This window comes from Mixophyes fleayi, chromosome 4 (assembly GCF_038048845.1).
Source record: "Mixophyes fleayi isolate aMixFle1 chromosome 4, aMixFle1.hap1, whole genome shotgun sequence".
Taxonomy (NCBI): Eukaryota; Metazoa; Chordata; class Amphibia; order Anura; family Limnodynastidae; genus Mixophyes; species Mixophyes fleayi.
Window position 1 is genome coordinate 178,949,284 of NC_134405.1, and position 23,315 is coordinate 178,972,598.

The 23,315-nt window shown below is 38.2% G+C and overlaps 1 protein-coding gene across 2 annotated transcripts in view; it reads right to left on the reverse strand.

Annotated features, from left to right (window-relative positions):
* The window catches only part of PLXNB2 (plexin B2), a 146,288-nt gene that overhangs the window by 109,062 nt on the left and 13,911 nt on the right, over positions 1-23,315 (reverse strand). Inside the window, exon 2 of one of the 2 annotated variants that reach the window (XM_075208915.1) lies at positions 715-795. The exons of the other annotated variant lie outside the window; for it this stretch is intronic. The gene's annotated coding sequence lies outside the window, so the exon portion shown is untranslated. The remainder of the gene's footprint in view (positions 1-714; positions 796-23,315) is intronic. 2 annotated transcript variants of the gene reach the window in all.

Consider the following 23,315-nt stretch of genomic DNA (forward strand, 5'->3'; position numbering starts at 1 on the left):
TCATGTGAAAGCAGAGGGGGGAGGATTTTACAGTACAGACAGAGCTCATAGTTCCAAATTCCAAAGCCTCTCTGCTCACTTCATTATGTGCCATGAAACTGTGGTTGCCACGGTAGTCACATGACATTGTGCAATTATAAATCATTAATAGCAGCCTGAAGAAACAAACCAATGAAATTGGTAAATAACAAAACATTTATTGCCTGCCACAGTGTTTTAAGTTAACAAAAAACACCTATTTTTTTTCCCATGTGACTACTGCTTTAAGCCTTTTCTACCACTGAAATAAGAAAAACATCGATCCAGTTAAATAATTGTGAATTCATACAATCAAATGCGTTGCCAAAGATACAATCACACCAATGTAGTCAGTTTTGAAACCAACTTTGTGTTAGTGTCACTAGTGTAATTAGCGCTGGTGACAACTCTCAGCGCAGTACTTTTTCCCCTCTTATTTGCATGACCAATTGGGAAGTTCACATATCCCTTTATAGCAGCGGGAATTGACTACACTTTTGATAAGAGTTTATAGTACGATTGCTTCTTAATGACAAAATGAATCGTTTAGTGCTGCATTTCCTTTGTTTTAGTTTATTGTATGTATTTTAATTATTGAAACCTACTGTGCGCCATTAGAAGGTTGTGTTGCTTTAAGTCTTGAAATTATCAACTTGTTCCATGTGTTTTATGGTAATAAAAAGAAATACCACCTACCTGTAACATTCAGCAAATTCTCTACCGATAGTCTGCAGACACGCAAGGCCCGTACAATGCTTTTATTCTGTAGTTTCAAATCTAAAAGTTAAAAGAAAGAAAAGAAAGATCAATATAAAAACATACTGCCCATTTATCCTCCAGATAATGTAAAAAACAATATGGCAGCCAAAAGCCCACTTCACACTTTCCACTATAGAAAACAAATCTAGCAGGGGGGTTATTCATGGAAGGTCAAGTGAAGACTGTTAGCTAATTTTAGATTAGGGCTAATTAACAGATAAGAAAACCTTGGACTTCGTTCTCCTCAAAGAAAAACAGTAGCCTATTGTTTTGAGTGGGGGTATGGAAGGATTAAAGCTGCCAATATGCATTTTCAGAGTAATTTATGACTTCATGAGTAAGGGCTTGTCCACATGACCAATTTTGAGAAAGAACTTGCAGTGGATTTAAGACGGAACAAGCCATCTGTAAAACAGTGCAGCATAGGGATTCTCAGAAGTACATATTCTCACCATCAGGTCCATCGTCCACAATATATTTGTGCCTGTGTAGAACTCAAGAAGACTTTAAAAGGATCCTTGTACTGCAGTGTTGTCTGCCTGATTACTTTTATCAGATTGCAATGTCTCAAAAAAGCACTTGTGATTGAAATTGTCTATAATAAATATATATATATATATATATATATATATATATATATATATATATATATATAACACACACACAAAAGACTTTGATAATTTTATTTTTTATCTAAACAAGGACGGTTTAATGATTAAATGTAAAATGAGCAGAGAGTTCAGTCAGATCTCCGCCATAAAGTGTCTCACAGATGTTCCAGAGACACTTCTCGGATAATTGAATTCCCCCCCAAAGAAGACACAGAATTGACATTTGTATACTCTATGTTAAATCACCTACCAAGGTTGAATAAAATATTTTGCAGCATAAAATAAACATGCAAATTAGATATGACACTATTAAAAAATGTGTTAGAAACCACAAAATGGAGCTCAATTTTATGATCTGACATTTGTGGAAATAGACAATCCTGTTGCTAAACCTGAAGTGAATAATCAAGTATTTTACAATTGCTTGTAAACATAATAGCTATGACTTGTGTGAGCGTTGTGGGATTCATGACGAAAATTAGTAGTGTTCTATGGAAAAGAAACAAGAAAAACCCTCACTTAAGCAATGGGTACCTCTAATCCTTACACTACTAACCCAAGTCAAGGGGTTTTTCCATGGATTTTTTGCAACATATACTTCAAATATGACAACAAAACACTTATGAGCGACTCAGAAATTTGTATTTGACGAACATTTATTGACACAAAGTATGTAGTGTAATGATGGGCAAGTTAGTTCGGCTTGAGGATTGCATGTGCGGTCCTCGAGCAAGTATTGAATTCACCCTGGGTATGCTGCATGACCTCCCTACACTGTGCAGAAGTCGTCACGCGGAAGTTGGCTGCCCGTTCTGCCTTATTCATCGGGAGCAGTCGACTAGGACTGCAGGAGAAGGAGCAGCCTGTTACACACCACTGATTTAGTGAATGAAGGACAATAGCTTATATTATATTTGAATAGCCAATTTAAGAATTGTTTCAATCTGAAAACACTGAGGGGTTTTTAAATCATTATCTTTGTGCCATTAAAAAGGACAAATTCAATTTGGCAATTAACGGAAATTCCTGCAAAATCTCCGACACCGTCTCTGCAGACTGTTCCATCGCGCAGAATTGAATCTGTCCTTCAAACATTTTGACAACAAACATTATGAACTTAAATAGCAACATTAACAAAAAGTACAATGCACCACTGTGTATGCCATTTATCTTTCCCAGAGACTTTTCTATATGTATTTATTATCCTTCTTTATTTATAGGGCACCACAAGATTTCTGCAGCGCTGTACAGCATACAAATAGTTGGCCATACAGGGTAAAACAAACAAACAGTCTTGTTGGCACAGTCTTCAATGTTAGCGTTTGATAATACGAAAGGAGTCATATCATTAAGGGAAAAAGTTTGATCTGAAAAGGTCCATAACTATCTACCCATCTATATAATTCACCAGTTTTATGTGTCATGCAAGCTCAACCTAAGGAATTAGACCATAAATGCAAGTTATATGGGGGGGTTTAGGATATGAACATTTTGAAACCTCTACTCACTACATCATATGTCATGTGACTGTTTTTACAATGGTAATTGCATGACACACCATGTTTCTTTTTACAGGTAACTAGAATGAGTGAATTTTGTTAACCACTACTTGGGCATTGCATATGCAGCCTTAAAATTAGGCAGGATTTCAGAATCACATTATTGATAGGTAATGCAAAGATGATGGTGTAGAGGGGGGAGTGGCTGAATGACCAAATATTAAACAAAAACTAAAAGTTGCATTTTATAAAACAGATACAAATAACATTCATAAACAGATGAGCAGACCTTGCCGCAACTTGAGATATGTAACATTTTATTTACGTTTGATGAGCAGATGACTGCAAATTAAGCTACAAATCTATATATTTTAGGGGAAACAATTTTATGAATGTATTTTTGTTCCCAGCCATCAGGGGAGCAAGAAAAAACCCACAGAATATAAATTCCATATTTTGGATAAGAGATGTTAAATAAATGAGAAAACAAATAAAATATAAAAACATAATGCTGCAAATTGGTAATGTAAAGTTAAAAAAACGAATAAATATGGGGAGATCTAAAAGCCAGATTAACTACAGAGAAGAAAAGAAAAACATTTTAGACAAAAATCACACCAAGGGCCCGTTTTATTAAGGAAAGCAAACAAAAAAATTGAGTAACTTTGCAAAACCATGTTGCATTGGAGGGGGAGGTAAATTTAAAATGTGGTGACAGATTTTATAGTTGGGGTAGGACATGTCCTAGATCAACTGTAAATTTCAGTGTAAAATTAAAGCTATCAAGTATTTGTGTGCTACATGACAAAACAGACAGTATTTAACTTATGTGCAAAATAATAAATTAATTTGCACCCCTTGCATTGTAACATGGTTTTGTCCAGGAGAAAACTTACTCTTTTTGTTTTACTTTCCTTAATAAATCAGGCTCCTCCTGTTCAGACAGTAAATAGACAAAAACAACATTACAGCATCTCAAGTCATGTGAACTGTGCTATGTCATATCATTTCCAAAGAAAACTTACAAAGCATTATTCTCACTGTAGTACAATGCAGAGTCTGCACCAGTCATTTAAAGGGCTAGTATCATGAATAAAACATTATCTTGTTAAGTGCCAGTCCCTGTTTATTCTCTGCTTGAGATTGGTGACCACTTGCTCTACAAAAACACAGTAGTTAAGCCTCACCTTAACAGAGGTAAGTTACAATGATAACTGCATATGCTTTACGGAGCCACATTTACTACAATAAAAGTTTAAGCACATCTCTGTTCACATAAAATAGGCAACACATTTCATATAGCTATGGCTTAAACAAATATATGTAATTTTGTTGATAATATCCCTTTCTATGTTGAAGTTTAAAATTTGTACTTTATTGTAGGCATTGTAGCTCATCTCTAGAGAGAATGCACTGCTGTCTGAGTTGATATGTTCCCAGTGCACAAATTGACCTGAGCTGTGATGTTGGGTGAAAATGAGCTCTTAGAAAGGCAGGATATAATCCCCCCCCCCCAAAAAAAGCAACAAGCAATGATTTCCTCGATGACATCTGCAGTGCACCATTCTTTTATAGGCTGCCGTGCATGATTGCCTGGAGGAAGGAAGGCTCAGTAATAACCAGAAGAGATAAGGGTGTCCTTCGGCATCATATAAACTGATTTCTTTGATAAACATTCTTAGCTCATTGAATAACTTCCTGTTTCTCCCATACTCGCGTGAACTTTAATTCTGTGTATTAGTCACCATCAAATGAACTGGTTTAAGATGGTTGGGAAGAGCCAACATTTTCTGGCTAGCTCAAACGCACATGGTTTAAATCATTTGTCTAGATTTATGACTATTTTTTTTGACAGGCATTTAGGTACAGGAATCTCCACTAAATATACGTACACTTGAGGGTCACATCAGGACCACATAACAGACCGAGTTTACCCAAAAGGCTCCAACACTTTAACATCCAGATCGTAATCTTTTTCAATCAACAAAGCCTTCATTTTATGTTTAAAAAACACATTTTACAGACAGACATTTGAAAGTTTATTATTTCAGCTGTTTCTGGATGAAAAGCCTGTATTTTGCCAGACGTGTTTGACTCTACAATTTAAGCTAATTAGATTGCTTGTGCATGTCAGTCATCAGCAATGTAATTACTAAATGTAGCGATGGCATCAGTCAAAAAGAAAAAAAATGTTATGCATATTGTATGTAAAATATATATGGCTACAAGAGATAAAGAACAAACTCTTAACTGTCATGAATCAACCATTACATGCAAATCTAAACACTTCCTTAACAAGACTGGCAGCTCCAGATAGAACTAAACAAAAATGAGTAATGATTAATCCATTATTTCCACACTATGCAATGTATTTTACAGCTCAATGGTGTGACAAACTAATTACAAGTTCCATTTTCTCCTCTTTTTTTACGCTCAAGAATTTTTTATTTTTTTTAATAAACAGATGCCAGATTGTATGTACTGTATACAAGACTGCTAAAGCACAAACACTAACGTTTTACTATAGCTGCCATTTTTAATAAATACATTGTGTTTTGCCATTTATTTTTACCATAACACTGTATCTAGACAGGACTGATGTATCCAAGTGTAGCTCCACACACCAGCCAATCCTGATGCTTAGCCTAAAACGATGCCATCATCATTTGGCCACTCATGTGGATAGGCAAACTGAATTTTATGTGGCTGCATGCTCTCTCAGGTGGCCAGATCTCTTCTGGCCTCACTGAGGTCTATTGGTATGGCCAAAAAAGGACTACACGCAGTTCTGCCATGCCAGATAGTGATTCCATTCATTCTAATAGGGGTAACATCTGGCATTTCAGTAATTTTGGAGCCACACATGCTCTAGTATCGGACCAATCGCCCAATACCAGCATACTGAAAACAAAAACAAAAAAATTAAATATATAAGGCTGAAAATCAGAGGAATGCTAGAAAATAAAGCATTTTTTTTAATAAGTGTTGCAGGAGGGGTCATGTGCCAGACAATGAAGTCATCTGAAGTTGCACAGCCAATTTAATTGCAAACCTGGCCAAAACCTTCCAAACCAGCAATTTTAAGGTGCTTTTGTGTAAAATTGGTGCTACTAACAAAATAATTTTTGTGTGTAATAGAGATCTAAATTATAGATATATTATTGTATTTAAAACAGGAAATAAAAGCTGTGAGATAATGACTAACAAAAAGGGATTTTTCCTATTGCTCACCATACATCTAAACCATATTGGAAGATGCTGGAGGGAACATTTTAGGGTCTGACATGGCTCTTCGCAGAAGAATGGTTCTCTCCCATCTCCAAACTGGCAGCTCCATACAATATGTGCATTAATGCAAGTTAGCATTTAATTTTATATATTTTGTTTTATTAAATTACAACTTGGTATATTAGACACTTATTTATTTGTAGTACATTGTATTAATGTAAAATGACATTTCTGTCTTAAGCATCCTAACCATAGGAACACAGACCCCTGCTTAACATGATTTGTACTCTGTACTTGGATTGAGACTGCTTTGCTCATTCACTACTTGGCAAGTGTACTTAATAAAACACTGCACTTGATCTGTGCTCCTTATTTTCTTAGTCTAGCAATCTCCAATCAAAAACACATAAGCATCCTAAACAGCATAGGGACCCATTATTGGATCGTGGTCCAATACATGGCATACAGGCATTGTACAGGTATTGTATGCCAATATTTGAAAATACAATGAGACTAAACATTCATAGACAATGGAAAATCTTTTATGAATAATAATGAATTTCCTTTAGTAGAAATACTTGAATAGAACAGCTAAGCTGAAGGTCTGACCTGTTATCTCAGTCTGCTTCTCTTGGCTTTGAAGCATCTTTTATAAGACAGATTTATACGAGATGATTATAAAATAATTGTCACTATATAATACCAGAAGTTCAGAATGAATAATATATTAAAGGGCCATTAGAATTAAAATTTAAAAGAAAAATTCAAGGTTTGCATTACAGTAGCGGATCCAACTATCAAGCTGTTTAAGCTAATGGTTTGATCACTAGGGTAGCATTTTCTCCTGTGCATATCAGACTTCCTTAATCTCTCACTGTTTTCTAAGGTTGAGATTGGTTAGTATTCTAAGTCATGCTAAGCAGCAGCATTTTATGAAAACAGCATTTTTAGCAGATTAATTCAAGCCAAGCAAGGAAATAGTCATTAAGAGAATTCTTATATTTCCCTTTGATTGGAAATGGCTGATTAATATGGCATAATTTAATTTACATTGCATAGATTCAGTTAGCAAAGACCTAAACAACCTCCCTCCAGAAGAAACAGAACACATGACAGCCAATTAGAGAGCTCATGAATTTGGACAAGGACACAATGTTACAGTCAGGTCAGTAACATCATTTACTTTTTAAAAGAGAACTGGTATCAAAAAGGAATCACCTGGCTGCTCACAGAACACGGCGCATCAAATAAAAACAGATCACTCAGCAGGACTTCAAAAACACATTCATGATAGGATTCTGATTTACAGACTGCAAATAGTGTTATTCAACACTACAGCTACTGTATCAAACAGACAAAATAGGAATCAATTTGCCAAAGGCAAGGCAAAAAATTGCTTTCAATTTGTTAGATTGATAATACCAAAAAAAGGAAAAAGAAAAAAAAGCCCTGTTACCTCGCCACCACCACTTTTGTATAGTTGGGCAATTTTAGAATGAATTAAAACATTTTGATTGCTAGTGATGAAAAAAAAAAAAAAAAAAAAAAGGTTTATTTTTAAACTCCTCCCCCCAAAAAACACCACATTACATGCTATGACCCACATTACAGCACGGTGGCTAAGTGGTTAGCACTTTTGCCTTACAGCACTGGGGTCATGAGTTCAATTCCCGACCAAGGTAATCTGTGAGGAGTTTGTATGGTCTCCCCGTTTTTGCGTGGGTTTCCTCCGGGTGCTCCGGTTTCCTTCCACACTCCAAAAACATACTGGTAGGTTAATTAGCTACTAACATATTGACCCTAGTCTGTGTCCGATTGTATGTTAGGGAAATTAGACTGTAAGCCCCAATGGGGCAGGGACTGATGTGAATGAGTGCTCTGTACAGAGCTGCAGAATTAGTGGCGCTATATAAATAAATGGTAATATTATTATTAATAATAATAATAATAATAATAAATAATAATAATAAGAGACAGAATAAGCTTACTCTGCCACCATGTCATGATGCCCACTGGGCTCACTCACTGGTACATGAAACAGCTTCCTCCTGTAGCCACTTCAGCATCTACTTTCTGGTGACTGGCTGGGTCATCATAATTGTTTACTCTGGATCAGGACCAGGTCGGACTGGCCCACCAGGGGTACTGGGAAAATACACTGTGGACCACACTGTCTGAGGACCCATACATAGAAGTGCCTCTTACCAAACAGAAAACCACCTCCACAGCATCCCAAACAGTTCACGTTAGGTTGCCAGACTGTATGATGAACTACAAGCCATAAGCCAGTCTGTTTCCTCTTCTACTACTTTCCTCTGGACAGTTTAAGGAGGGGAACAGATACTTTGAGTACAAGTGGCATGTAGTGTGTGGCCAGACTGTCATGGCGCTCCACACTACAGGAGCATCATGCTCTCTGGTTACCAACAGTGCTGGCACATGATGGAGATCACAGATAACTGGAGGATGGATCATATTGTAAGTGCCCTCCATCTAACACAGGCTCATGCAACTGCAGTCAGGCTTTGGACATAATGGGATAGTTTTATGATAGCGGTCATAATCTACCCATGACCTAAGGTTTAGGTGATGGGCATCATTATCCTAACATGACTGCCACATAATTATTCCTCCCAAATGGATCCAATAGGACCTCTGTCATTTCAAGTTCACTCACTTGTATGTTTTGTCATTAATACCATATACGACACTAACACGTTAGTCATGTCCTTTGTGGGCTCACCACTGCCCTCTGGTGGCTAGATACACCCATTCAGCGGCACGCTTCAGCACACATCATGCTCTTTCTTAAGCCCCTACCATTGCATTCCCCCGCTGGACCATTCATACTCCAGTACAATACCGATCAGGACTGCTGGGTAGCAGGCAGAGCATTGACTCAGGGGGCTGGGTTCAACATAGTCAGCCTAGGAACTGAGAAGACTGGGAGCTCTAATCTCATCACAGGACTTCAGCAGATGGTGTAGGATCTTATAGGAAGATTAGTGCTTATTGGTAAATAGTAGCTCTTATTAAATGAGCAGTTACACATCACTGAGGTAGTGATGATATACATAGAAGAATCTCTGATAGAAAACAGGAATGCATACACTTTACATGAGGCCCTGCTGCCATTTTTATACAGTTCTTACATGCATGTTGAAAGAAGCAATACAGCCATTGCCACTTTAACCAATCCAGGTTGATTCACAAATCTCACATGTAAGTCAGCCTAGACTTTAATCACACATATTTACATTACATGGAGGAGAGTTACCCCCTCCCCCCACTTGCCCATGCACTGCAAGGAGGATGGGACACTCAGCCTTATCAGTCAGTTTTTAAAATCCTCGCCCAAGGCTTGTGCCAAGGTCAGATTCTTCACTGGACCCTCTGTCTTATCCCCGACATAACAATGTTCTGGTTCCCAAAAGAAGAGAAGCAGTAAATCGGCAGAGAGACACAGATCCGCACTGGTCTATGTTATTTTAAATATACTAAATTTACACACCAGTCATTAAGCCTTCCGGCACCACAGCACCAGACATTTGCTAAAACATGCCCCACAGCACATTCGGGTGTAGGTGAAGCGGGAACCCGGCCACACCGAACTTTCCGTTTTTGTTAGACTTACTGCCATAGAACTGCAAAATAACTACTGACACAACCCACCGTATAGAAGTTAACCAGCATTACTGAGCAGCACACTAACTATGGAGTTCAGATTTGTGCACCTATAAAGACATACCTAGGGTTCAGACATATGTAACCTGATTAATGAATGGGAATATACAGGTTAAGCTAGAATGAAAAGGCTACACAAACTGAATTCATATTAGTCACATGTAGGGCCAGACTGCACAGATCCAGTAAATCAGAAAGTGGACTGAACAACCACATCCCCATGGAAAGTTGACAGCACACACTCCCCACAACTTCCCACTTTGTTAATAACTTCCCCTCCACACACACACTTACACTTGACCAAATGTAGTCAGATTTTGGTTGTTGTTAAGGGACTACATGCTCAGGGCCTGATTATACAATAGGTTGCCTAGGCTGCATTCAAGGGCGCAAGGCTATGGGGAGGGGAATGGGGCAACATTGTGACAGGAAGAGTTATAAACTGAAATTTCAAAATAAGGAAATATTTTTTTGTTTTCCAAGTAAAAAGCAAACTTGAAAGAAACATGTTGTAGAGTTTTAGGGGCATATTCAATTCCGATCCCGATCCATGGGATCGCGCCGGAACGGCTGCGAACCTAATCCGCGGTACCGAAATAACGTGGATTTTCGTTCGCAGCCCATAGAGCTGCGAACGAAAATCCGCGTTATTGCGGTACCGTATTACCGGCAGTACTGTGCCTTTTCCGCGGATCGGATCTGAATTGAATATGCCCCTTAATCTTTATGTATTCCCATGGTGAAGGCTGAAAACAATGAGTAGCCTCTGCCTTCAACGCCACTCAAAGATTCAAAATGGAGTTGGCTTAGGACAAGCACTCCTTATTTATAATATGGTTTATTTATTAGTTTGTGTGATATTGTTTCTCAACAAGCAGCTATTTGGATAAGTTAGGTTTTAAAAAAAAAAAGACTGATAACATTTATTTCTATTGCAGAGAACCTCTAGGGTTTAGTAAGTTACAAGAGTGGTCACTATGGGCCTAGTGAGGGGAAAACAATAATAAATAAATATACATGTAGATGCAGGGAAAACCTGATTATAAGGGTGTCCATTGAATATCACCTGCCACATGTCTTGGACACACTGCATTATATGCAGTTGATTAAATAAATGAAAAAAACACGAAGAAAAAAAACACACATATTGAACTTTTAGCCCCAATGTTTTGTAATACAGTATTTAAAAAAAAAAAATGAAACATACTTGTGTATTTTATAAACAGGAAATCTGACCCTTCTTGAATACCTCTTAACTGCAGTTTGCCTATTCTAGAAAGTCCACTTCAAATATAGTTAGTAATAAAAATAATTAGTTTCAGGACCTCCAGAGTTATGCTGTAGTTGTTTACTGACCAGCATGTGGAAGTCAATGTACCAGCCATAAAAACAAGAAGCATCCTGCTTATTCTTAGGAGATATCCCTCCTGCCTACACAGTACATGTTAGTCAGTGCTTTTACTGCAGAACATTTTGTTTGGCAGCCTATGCTATTTACTTCATAACCACATGCTTAAACTAAACTAAAGAGCCCGTTTGATGATATGAATGACCCCGTCTTCCTGTTTACAGTAGTTAATAGTTTGTTTTACACGTTGTGAGAGATATCCAATAACAGACTTTTCAAAACCATCAGGCAACCCAGACTCCAGAGAAAAAAAAAAACCTGTTCCCAATCCCTGGGTTCATGGGAATTGTCAAGAGTGATGGACTCCAATTTATATGCTCCTACACGACATAACCGTTACCAAGCTTCTAGTTATGAGAAAACAGAAAAGGGAAGTATACTCATTTACCATCTACCCCAGCACCTTAACTGTTCCCAAGACATAGGTTTACAATTTGACACTACGGGCATCTTTTTAAAAATCTGGAGAATTTGTGAATTGCATGGAATCTGCATCTCAATACGGATTATGCTGGTTGGACAAGTAACATCAATGGATCTCAGACATAACACAGACAGGTCCCGATATTCCTCATCACTTGTGCAGTGCTGTTTATGAAACATTCAAATCATCAGTTATTGGTGTGGCCCATGAAAAGATGTATACATGTTAAGTAGGCCAACTCTACTCACACACACACGCAGATTTGGAGAGCCTATGTGGTCATGGTGTCCAAATTCCCCCACATTACTCAATGCCATCAATGACAGATTAAACAACCTGCAAACCTTCCTTTTCTACTATTTTGTGAGTAACAAATGTAAAAAAGTAATAGCATTGAATCCCAACAGATATAGTGCAATGCAGTTTTGAAAGTGTTCGCCACACTGCCTTCATTATTGAAATTTGGAAATACAAAACCTGTAGTTTCACCATGAAAGTCTATACAGTAACTCTTGCGAGCAGGGCTCTCTACCCTGTGTCTCCCATCTGCAACTTCTTTGTCAAACCCTTAAATACTTTTCTGTTTCTATGTAGGATTTGTAATAAAACACTGCCTGGTGCTACAGAGCTTTGTCATGCCTTACAAATAAATGATGATGAACTCTATTGCTTAATTGACTGGACAACCAACGCACATGAGTATTCATGGTCAGGGCTGCATTTCCTATGGAGCACGCTAGGCAACTGCCTGGGGGCCCCACGTGCATAGGGGCCCCATAGCCTGGGCTCTGAAGTAATTAAGAAAAAAAACCAAAAAACATACAATTTTGTGATTACACAGCAGAAATCCGGCTCCCTCCCTCTTCCCTTCCTCGCTGCTGCGCTCACATTGAATGTTGGGCGTGACATCATCACGCCCTACATTTCAGTGAGGAGCACACCGAGAGAGCCATAACGTGACAGACAAGCGAGCGAGGAAAAAAGAAAACAGAAAAGAAAAAAGTAAAGAAGGGAGCGATAGAAAAGGTAAGTGAAGGTTGAGAAATAGGAGCATAATGTGGTGGATACAGGGAGAGACCAGAACCAGGATGAAGGGGGACAACCAGAAAAAAAAGTTTATGTGGATTAATCTCTGTAGTACAGCATGGTTTTATTAATGTTTAAAACACTGACTTTTTAAGCAGGTAACAATAAATATAAACTTAATTTTATCGATAATTTACATTTTTAATCCTGTGAGTGGTTGTGTTGGTAGGGGCCCCACGGCACTGCTTTGCCTGGGGGCCCATCATGTTAAGATGACCCTGTTCATGGTTAAGAATTGAGAATTTGAATAGGTGCACCTTTTGCATACTAAAACATATGTACATTTTAGGTCACTATAATTAGAAACCGATAAAAACTGAATTGTATTTTTCATTCACTGGTACAGATGGAGAAATTCTATTCCAGACAAATGACGCACACTGCACTAGTTGAACGTACATCCAGGTATGCCAGCCACACAATGTGAGAGTGGCAAGATCCTCGACAGTAAAACACAGGGCATTGTCCTCAGTTCTCATGTGATGAATTGTTCAGTTTGACTCAAATAAACGTGACCCATCTGTACATACCATGATCACGGCAATTTGATCTCTAAAGATACTTATCTTTCATCAACTGGGCAAGGAAGATAGCTCATCTATATTTATCTATAAATTCAGATATGTCTTATGTACAGAGTCACTTGTTACTTACATAATGTGTATGAATATACTGTACATCAAATGTAAATGGTACTCACACATTAGATACATTCCCTTTAACAAACAGTGGTAATAATGTAGGACCCAAAAATAAAGTACATTGTTTGTTTGTTTTGGACGGTGCTTATTAGCCAATAGTCTAAGTTTTTTACAAACGCAACATTGATAAATGTCTGTTCTAAATAAACAGTATTAGCTATACTCCGTGCTATGCCTGGATTAGGCCATCTTCCAACGGCCATTGCCGACAGATGATGAGAAGAACGGCTGGACTCCTAGGCAATAGACTGAAGCGTGATTTTCATCAGTCATGTCAAATTGAAGCTTATGAAAATGATGATTTCTCACATCAGAGAGGAAGAGCAATTTTTACACCTTTTCTTACACCATTCCCCTGTGAAAGCAGCACTTGATTTGACATGAGCTGGCAGCCATAATAATCATATGCTTTCCGCAGTCTGCAGGCTTGAAATTAGAGATGCCAAGCTTAACTACATGCAGCAGGTGATAGAGTTGTTTAAAAATGGATACTAAATCTGTGCACAGACAATGAGGAAAGTCACATTAACGTATTTCCTTATGTGATCTTATAAAAGAAAATGAAATATGTATTTAAATAAACTGAACACAATATCATGTAGCATAAAATACTATCTAAAACACCCCAATTTAACAGGTTAGATTATTTAGAATTGCAGATAGGTTACATGACCCCATAATTTGAATGTATCAGTGTGACAGGAACCCATCATCGCTAATCATGCTGTTGCTGAGCTTACTGGTCAATGATGTACAGTCATGGCAGCACGCCCATTGTAACCACCACACTGATAGCCAAACTTGTGCTCAAATAGAACAAGCCACCGTATCTACAGCCATCCTAGAGTACAATGGAGATCAGCTGATCAACCAAAACATGTACCCAGCACTAGATGCAATCATTTGTCTTGTAAAGTGGAAGTAAACTTAAAAAAAACGTTTATTGCGGACTAGGGACTGCCATGTCGATCTGTAACAGTGGACTGTACTGTTATAAATATTACAATCGATTCTTAAAGAACCTACGGTAGAGCAGACTAGTTGTTTATTGGTCACATGGATTAATTTACAGATTTTAGACAACTCTGGAATGTGCACTGAGCAAGTTCTAAAATAGTCTTCAGTGCTGTTCAGACAATGAAAGAAGACTAAAAATATTGTCCTATCTCTCCTGAAAAATAGCAAGATTTTATATGTTTCATTCCACTTTAATGACGAAAAACCTCACATGCTGGCTTTCACTTTACTCCGCTTTTCATTTTCCTGTATATTGAACTACAGGAAATAATCTGCTTCCCACTGACAATACTTACTTCTCAGAAATATACTGTAATAGGGAATGAATAAAAAAAGAAAAAAAAAACAAAAACAGAAAATTGTGCTGGTGTGAGTATAGATTGAAAGGAGAACCAGGAACTATAGTCACAAAACAAATATACAATAAATCTGGATTGGATTTTTTTTTAGCACATATACAAATACAGATTATCTGAATAAATGTACATTTGTTTGTTGAAGCTGTAAAGTTTTTTCCACCTTCAGCATTAAATGAGTGCTAGATTGTAGGCCTAATGAGCATGCAGCTAAAAATGATGATCGTTGCATGTAGGGCCACCATCAAGGGAGTACTCCTGTAAGGGGCCCAAAGTCAACAGGGGGCCAACTGCATGCCGATGGTAAGGCAGCAGCGAGCTTTACCACCCACACCAATGACAGCAGGGCCCAATCTGCCCATACCACTGTGATAGCTTGTCAAGTGATGGTGTAACCGGACATCACACTCAATCTTTTGAGCACTGCTGCCTAGAGAATCAAGGATGGAGAGCTTTGGATGCAATCAATCCTATTCTGACCAGCGACACGACACTGTGGAGGACTTCCAAGGAGTCTCTTATTTTAAAGGGGCATGTTTGAGGGCTGGAATATGGAGAGATCAGATGGCAGGAAAGAGACCTGTGTGGAGGTCTATGTGGCATGTGGAAAGGTCTCAATAGCATAAAAAGGACATGTGGGGAGATCTGATGGGCATGCAGGAAGGTCTAAGGGACAGGTAAGGGGTACATGTGGAGGTCTGATGGCCATGTGTGGAGGTCTGAGGGATATGTAAGTGACATGTGGGAAGGTCTCTTGGACCAGAGGGGGAAATTTTACAGCACGAGGGATCATTCTAGCTTGTGGGAGCATTTTGTGTAAAGTGGGGGTCTGAGGACATGTGGGGCTATTTTAGACCACATAGAAGGTCTAAAAGGCATGTGGAGGAGCAAGATAGGGGCATGTGGGGGCATCATTTTAGGATTAATGATGTGGGGTTGCCAGGGTCATTTTCTGGCTGTTTTAATTCTCAAAATTAGTGGTAATGTGCAGCTCTTTTGAAGGCTGGTTGTGTGTATTAGATACTGCGTGATCTGCGTTATGTTCAGCGTTCACTTATTGCTCAGCGTTCAAAAAAATTACGTACCTATACCTTTTTTTTTTTTTTTTTAAACAGGCTGGAACATTCCAGGACCCAGACAAGAGACCAGCAGGTTGTGAAGTTTGCCACAACAGATAGGCGAGAACACCACAACAAGGGAGGGTCATAGCAGGTGTTTGCTCCATATAGCATGACTGTTACTGTCTGTCCACCAGGCCCAGGGAATTGGGGAGGGCTGCCTATTTCAGTTGTGCTGGGCCCTAGATCTTCTGATGGTACTTTAAAGGGATATAAAAACAAAATAAATGACAGAACAGACCCTCCTTATTGGCCGAAATGTAACATGGACCCTATCTAGTCATTAAAACTGACTAAGCGGCTTACTCTTTTTTCAAAGTATGGAGAATTCAATAATTGGAGATTTCCAGCACAAGAACAGGATTAATGGACAATGCCACAAAAACATTAATATTCTGTTTTTGGGACAATAAGGTAAAATGCAACCTATTACTTACAGATCTTGCCAAGCTAATTTAGAATTACAAGTCCCAGTATATCATGCCCGAAGATATCTTCGTATACAGCTGAAGCATTTAGCCGATGTTTGTAATGGGATGTTTAAGTGAGTGTATGGCTGCGATTATATGAATCACTTGCTGCCTAAAGAGTAAAATTCAAGAGTCACAGATCCACGAAGTGGAAAGTTCCATTTATGTGTGTTTAGAATTCTATGAAAGGTGAGCAGGTTCTCTTAAGAGTTAGTCACCTTACATGTAAGGGATGATTTACACTGTTGTGTTTTTTCATTTGCTACCCTTTTTTGAACCTACCAGTTTTAGAGGAATGGCTTCTGAATATTTCCAAATAACGCGATTCCATCCACACACATTACATCTCATACCAAAGCCTATTTTCTGTACGAAACACAAATAACTTTTTGCAGTTATGTGGGTCTTGAAACTCATCCCACTACAAACTTATTAATATATCTTAAAACGGATCAAGTGTTTGGGCTTTGAAACAAACTACTCCTCAAGAAGTTTGCATCTGTAAAATAAATACTATCTTTGTGAGGAACCTTAGCATCAAACCTGAAATATGGATATGTTGTGTCCAATAGAAATTTACTGAAGAAACTCCCGCTTTCGAAATAGGAAAACGTGTAAAAAAAAAAAAAGGGAAGATGTTACAAAAGCAGCACTAGGTCTAGCCCACCTAAATTTAAAATATACTAGAATGCGCTAAACACTGGATTAAAAGGACAATGTCATGCTGCAAACTAATAAAAGGCTGGACTGGGAACAATCGTTGCTAAAGCTGTTAATTATGGCTTAGGGAGTTCATTACTTTGGTTCCAAACCTCTATCTTAATCCATTACAAATTATACTATAAAGTGACTCCACATGAATGAGTTGGCATAAGGAAGTCACAAGCGAGCCCTTGCACAAACCTCAGTATTCTAGTACTTTCATAGATATAGGGGAAAAGCCATATGAATCTTCACCAAAGCTTTATGACAACTACGTTTTAAGAGATTAGCAGAAATACAAAACCATGAGTGTCTCAGCAACAAATAAAGAAATTTGCACTTGAGAGGCTCACAAATTATAGGATACATAAATAATTAAAGGATATGCCTTTGGAACTACAGAGTTCTCATGATAAAGGGCTGTCTATTTCTGTACACTGTCTGTAGAAGGGCAAACTTCCAGCAAATTAGCATGGGAACTCTCCCCATTCATATGTGTAACTTATTCACATAGCACTAAAACAGTTTCTTGCTGTAAGAATAAATAAACACACACGCCAACAAAACTGGGAAACAAGAGTAGCAGAGAAGCCATGACCTGCAAAAGTCTATTGCTGAATAAAATATACGGTGGCAGTTATTAGAATTACACAAGTTGATACTATAGTATTCATTTATAAGGAGCGCAAAGCAGGGATGATTTAGAAAGATGAACATGCAATAAACATCTTATCCAACAGTCACTTTTTAAAAAAAAAAAATAAATAAATAAATAAATAAATGGCTGGATACACAATAAAAATCTCGTTCATCGATGGAAAGATATTGTTTAATTTTCGCAGTGTGTATACACTCACAACCAGCAGTTGTCCATAGATCTCTATAAAATGTGCAGAGTCACCATCTTTTCATTGTGTGTGTGTGTGTGTGTGTGTGTGTGTGTGTGTGTGTGTGTGTGTATATATATAAGGGAATTTAGACTAAGCTCCAATGGGGCAGGGACTGATGTACAGCGCTGCGGAATTAGGTGCGCTATATAAGTAAATGGTGATCTTTTCAGATGATGGTTATGACAGATAAAGAGCCCAAATGTACACATGAAACGGCATGCTGATCGGGACTTAGATTATTTTTTTTTTTCTTTCCTTCAGTTATTAGTAAAAAAAAAATCCAGATGTCGCATCGGGAAAAATTTTCTGTAGTGTGCACCCAGCCTTAGTTATCAACACCAATGCAACTGTTCTTATTCTGTAGCCAAAAAAAATGATGGAAAATAAAAGCATACTTGTGTTTACCAGTGTGTATGTTATTCATATTGTACATTGGCAATTGTCAATTCACATTTAAAACTAGAAAAATAAAAAAATGTAAATTTATGCCCATACATTTCAGTTAGAAAAAATAAAATAAAAAATTAATTATTGGAATTATTGAGCAGACTAGGACGAACTGTGGCTCTCCTGCTGCCGTATAACTACAAGTTACAGCACATTCAGCATATTACTGCTTCAGTATTTGCTCACAGGTCAGTAACCTGCCGAAAATGCATTAAAAGTAAGATGAAATAATGCATTACAAGACCAAAATGACTCCGTATGTTTATAGACTTATGTTTATAGTTTGCATAGAAAAGGAAAAAATGCCCTAAAAAGACCAAAACCTTTTTTTTTGTCTGTGAAATACAGTTTCCCAGCAATGACACACATGGCCACACACTGACTGCAATAAGAACATTTAAAGTTAGGTTATACTTCTGGGTAAATCATTAACTTTGCTCTTCTCTTTTGCATATTGTTGATTTTAAAATAGCTGCAACCAATCAATCAGATTACAGATTGCATTAAGCAACTGTCAGAGATACCAGTGTGAAGGCTTTTTACAATTCAATTGCATAAGCATGAGAAGAGAATACATGAAGATCAGAAGAGCAAATGATGGGTTTATACCAATATGCAATGGCTGGGCAACTTGCAACCGGAGAGAATTTAGAAAGCAGAAAGAGTAGTATGGTATATAGACACAGTGGTCAGGGCAGGCGGGGCAACAGGTGGGTTGGTCCCATGCATTGTTTTTCCCCTCTAAAATTATAGGCTTCAGAGTTAAATCTTGACCCCAAGATTTAACTCTGCCAGCCCCCCTGAGGGTAATGTACAGTAATCTTCAATTTTATCCAACAGTCACTCTTCAGCGCCATTCTGTGAAACACTGGCATTATGGGTATGAAATGGGTAGCAGCATAAAATGTTCTGGCATCCAGACTTAACATAATAGAAGTTGCTAGAATTTAATATAGTGAACATGCATAGAAAACTATGACCAATCTATCACATATTGTGACAACCATTTTTCAAGTACTTGCCATCATAATTTTCAATCTTGAGGTTCCTGAATGCTCTTCTCCATTAAGATCTTCTGAGTGTAACACATATAGCAATAACTGAAAGATCATTGCATGGTAAAGAATCTTCATGATATTCACAATGAATTCATCTTTGAAAAGGCATCATCAGTGATCACGGATGGGAAGGAGAGTGGCACTAGTGGCCCACAAGCGAGTTTCTACCCCGGTGAATGGATAGTCCAGTATTCCCAATGGCTGTTAAGAGAAGTGTGTTCCACTTCTACACTATCACACCACCTGAACATGTTTTCAGTTATATTGCTATGACTATCTTTTAGATTTAGCCACAGTTTAGCAAAGCATTGTAGATAATTGCTTTCTGGACTGTCTAAAGTACACATCTATTATTAGGATCAACAGTTTATGGGTTGTTTTAACAGCAATACTATAGTATACCTTCCGCTCTTTCTTCATGCAGCAAACAGAGGAGGCGGCCTCTCGTTCTCTGAAGCCAGGTGCCAGACCACACAATGCTCATTTTTAATGCATTACACAAAGTCAATTTACTCTATTGTGAGCTGCAATACATAAGGCATTTGTACTAGGATGGGGGCAGGGGGATAAAAAATAATGTTAACGAGCATATATTCCTGGTTATTTTTGTAGGGGTTGTTTTTCCCTACAAACACTGCTGTGATATTCATTTTATTTTTAAGTACAGTTTTTTAAAGCATTTTTTCACTTTTTTTTAATCCTTCAATAAAAATGCAGAAAAAGTTCACATGCACAGGCCTGAAGTGTACAAACACCATCCATCCTAGCTCAAGGAGTCTCAGCGTCTGGTATCCGCAGGGTGGTAAACCCCCATTTGCTGTAAGGAGGAGTTATTTTGTGGTTTAAGAATTGTGCAATTTAAGAATTGCACCGTAAGATATCATGGCCATGGTGTTTCATTTTAATAATTTCTGCAGATTTTTAATACATTGTAAAATATAGCTTTTGAGATTTTTTTCACAAAGTACAGGCTTATAATATTGTTGTCACTTCTAGTAACAGTCCCTCCTCCCCCCCAAAAAAAATAAAAATAAAAAATAAATAAAAATGGGTGCAAAGTGTTTTATTATTGGCTTTTTAAGGTATTCCATATGCAAAATTAATTTCAGTGCCCAGTCAGTATTTAAAGCTTAGAATTTTGATACTGGGTCACTGGAAACAATTGGATTTTCTGCATGAGAAAAGCGATTTGATGCAGCCTGTCATGGAGGCGGTCTGACATATGGGGACAGAAATTGCTTTCACTGTGTGTCTAGATAGTGATCAAGTGTCACGGAAACCCCCCAAATAAAGCTAAAAAAAAAAAAAAAATCACACAGAATCTTGTTTTTTTTTTTGCAGTTACTTCCACAAGTTAATAAACAAATTACATACAATGACATGAAACAGAAAATAATCTCAACATCATTTAATTTTTTATATAATATGCCTTTTCTTTGGATACAGTTACAGCTAAATTAGTGACACAAAGGGGGTATTCAATTGTTAGCGAGACGGGTGAAAATCCCACGCTCGAAAAATATTACCGTTAATACGGTAATTACTCGCTGAATTTCAGCTCGCAGCTCCCTGACCTGCGAGCTGAAATCCAGCGAGTAAATTACCGTATTAACGGTATTTACGCGCAAATTACCGTATTAACAGTAATATTTTTTTGAGCGCGGGATTTTCACCCGTCTCGCTAACAATTGAATACCCCCCAAAGAGGGTAAATTGTCACAGAAAAATCATTCAACCGAGTGTGGATGTGCAACCAAAATTTGTACATGACTGTCACGGTAAAGACACAGTCAATCATAGCTCTAACATGGTCAGGGACTAAAATATCTGAAGTAGCATTTATTGTGAGATTTATGAAAAAAAAAAAAAAAAAGTAAATTTGATGCCATGGACATCTTCTCTTAAAGCAGGAACCCCGCTAAGCAGATGGCCTGTGCCTTGTTGACAGGAAGCATTTCTCACACCTAGTAAGTGAACGGTCTCAAGATCTTAGGAGACAAACTTGTTACCATGTATTTAATAACTATATAGGTTAAGGTTTTCTTGTAAAGCTAGGGGTATGGGCATGTTACGGTGTTAGGTTTGTCAGATAACAAAATGATGTGGCTCAGTGGTCTCCTTAACCGGGACAGAGACTCCATGCAGCTCCAAGGCTCAGAGGTGACAACGATGTAAGTCAGTGGTTCCCAAACTTTTGCAGTTCGCGGCACCCTTAGAGTCTCCAAATTTTTTCAAGGCACCCCTCCAAAATAATTACTGAGTAGTCCTGTTTTAGAGGTAGTTGGGTCAAAAAATTGTAATAAGTATTTAGGTCACGACAGAAATACTTATTTAGTTGTATGCAATAATGCCCCCTCTGCATCCAGGCACACTGCCCTCTCTCACGCTGTCCCCCTCCTCCTCTGCCCTCTCTCACGGTGTCCCCCTCCTCCGCCCCCTGTCCCCCTCCTCCGCCACCTGTCCCCCTCCTCCGCCACTCTTACTCTGCCCAGCGCCAGCCAAAAAAAAAAAAAGAAAGAAAGAAAACAGAAACTTACCAATCCGCCCGGCGCCGGGACCCAGACGCGTGGATTGGTAAGTTTCTGTTTTCTTTCTTTCTTTTTTTTGGCTGGCCCGCGGCACTCCAGTGACAGCGCCGCGGCACCCCTGGGAGCCGCGGTGCACACTTTGGGAACCGCCGATGTAAGTTCATTATCATAGGAATAGACCCTTGCCAGCATCCCTCATAAGCTGTTTATATAGAAATATGAACCTTCAAATACACATTTTTCATATTTTCAGAAATGTGCCAATTTGAACAGATTCTGCATAAGGTGTGCCAATTATGAATATCTGCAGTACTATAGTAATCCCAAATCTTCCGAAATGAAACTTAATTTCATATACAATGTTGGGGGAAGTTCTGACCGATTTATTGAATGGGGAAAAATGTCTCTAATGCGTCAGAGAAGAATGTTAGACTATTTCTGACCTACCTGTGATCCACACCAAGGTGTGAATTACCTCCTCTTATTAACATATACACTGCCCCTCTCAATAACCTGCAAGAGGAACTGGCTTAAAAAAAAACAAACTGTTTTTGGATGTCATCGCTTTTCGGGATTCAATCGACTGTCCAGTTCATTCCCTGGCATACAGACTATACTGCAAGTCTATAGTATGCCTTCATTTTCTACATAATTTATTATACACATGCCCTGTACCTTTTTAGATTACATCTAAAATGTAGCAAGTTTGTCTTTGGTACACTAAGAAATAAGCCTTCTAAGAGGAGAAGTAGTGTTATGTTAAACCTTTGAATGCTAGGGTACGCTGTATTAACCCGTTGATTGCTTGACCGTTTTAGCTCTGAATGTTAGAGTGTTAGCCAGCATGTACAATTTTGTAACGGTTTTAGGGTCCTATAACAATACACGGTGGTAGCGGTTAGTTTGTATGGATGAAATAGAACTGCCTTGGGTGTGGTTCAGCTAGATCTGAAACTTGTGTTATAGGGGAGTGTAAGATTGAGTGCTGAAAACCTGTTTGAACACCTTGTAGTAACATCCAAGTCAAGGATGCAGTCAGTGCGTTCATGCCAATGATAATTAAAATTGGGGATTAAAGCTTGTTAAAATGTTCCCTATTGTAGATAGGAAAAATATAACAAGCACATGGTCTTGAGCACACACTGACAAGCATCTGCTTAAATTTGCATCAATTTCAACACTGCTTGCAGCAGTCACGAGCGCTAACAATCGGTACTTTGTACACTTTGCAGTAGGAAGGCTATGAGAACACGTTAAAAAAAAAGGGGAGGACAAATTGAAAGGTTTTGTTTTTGCCTTTAGGAGTCTGTA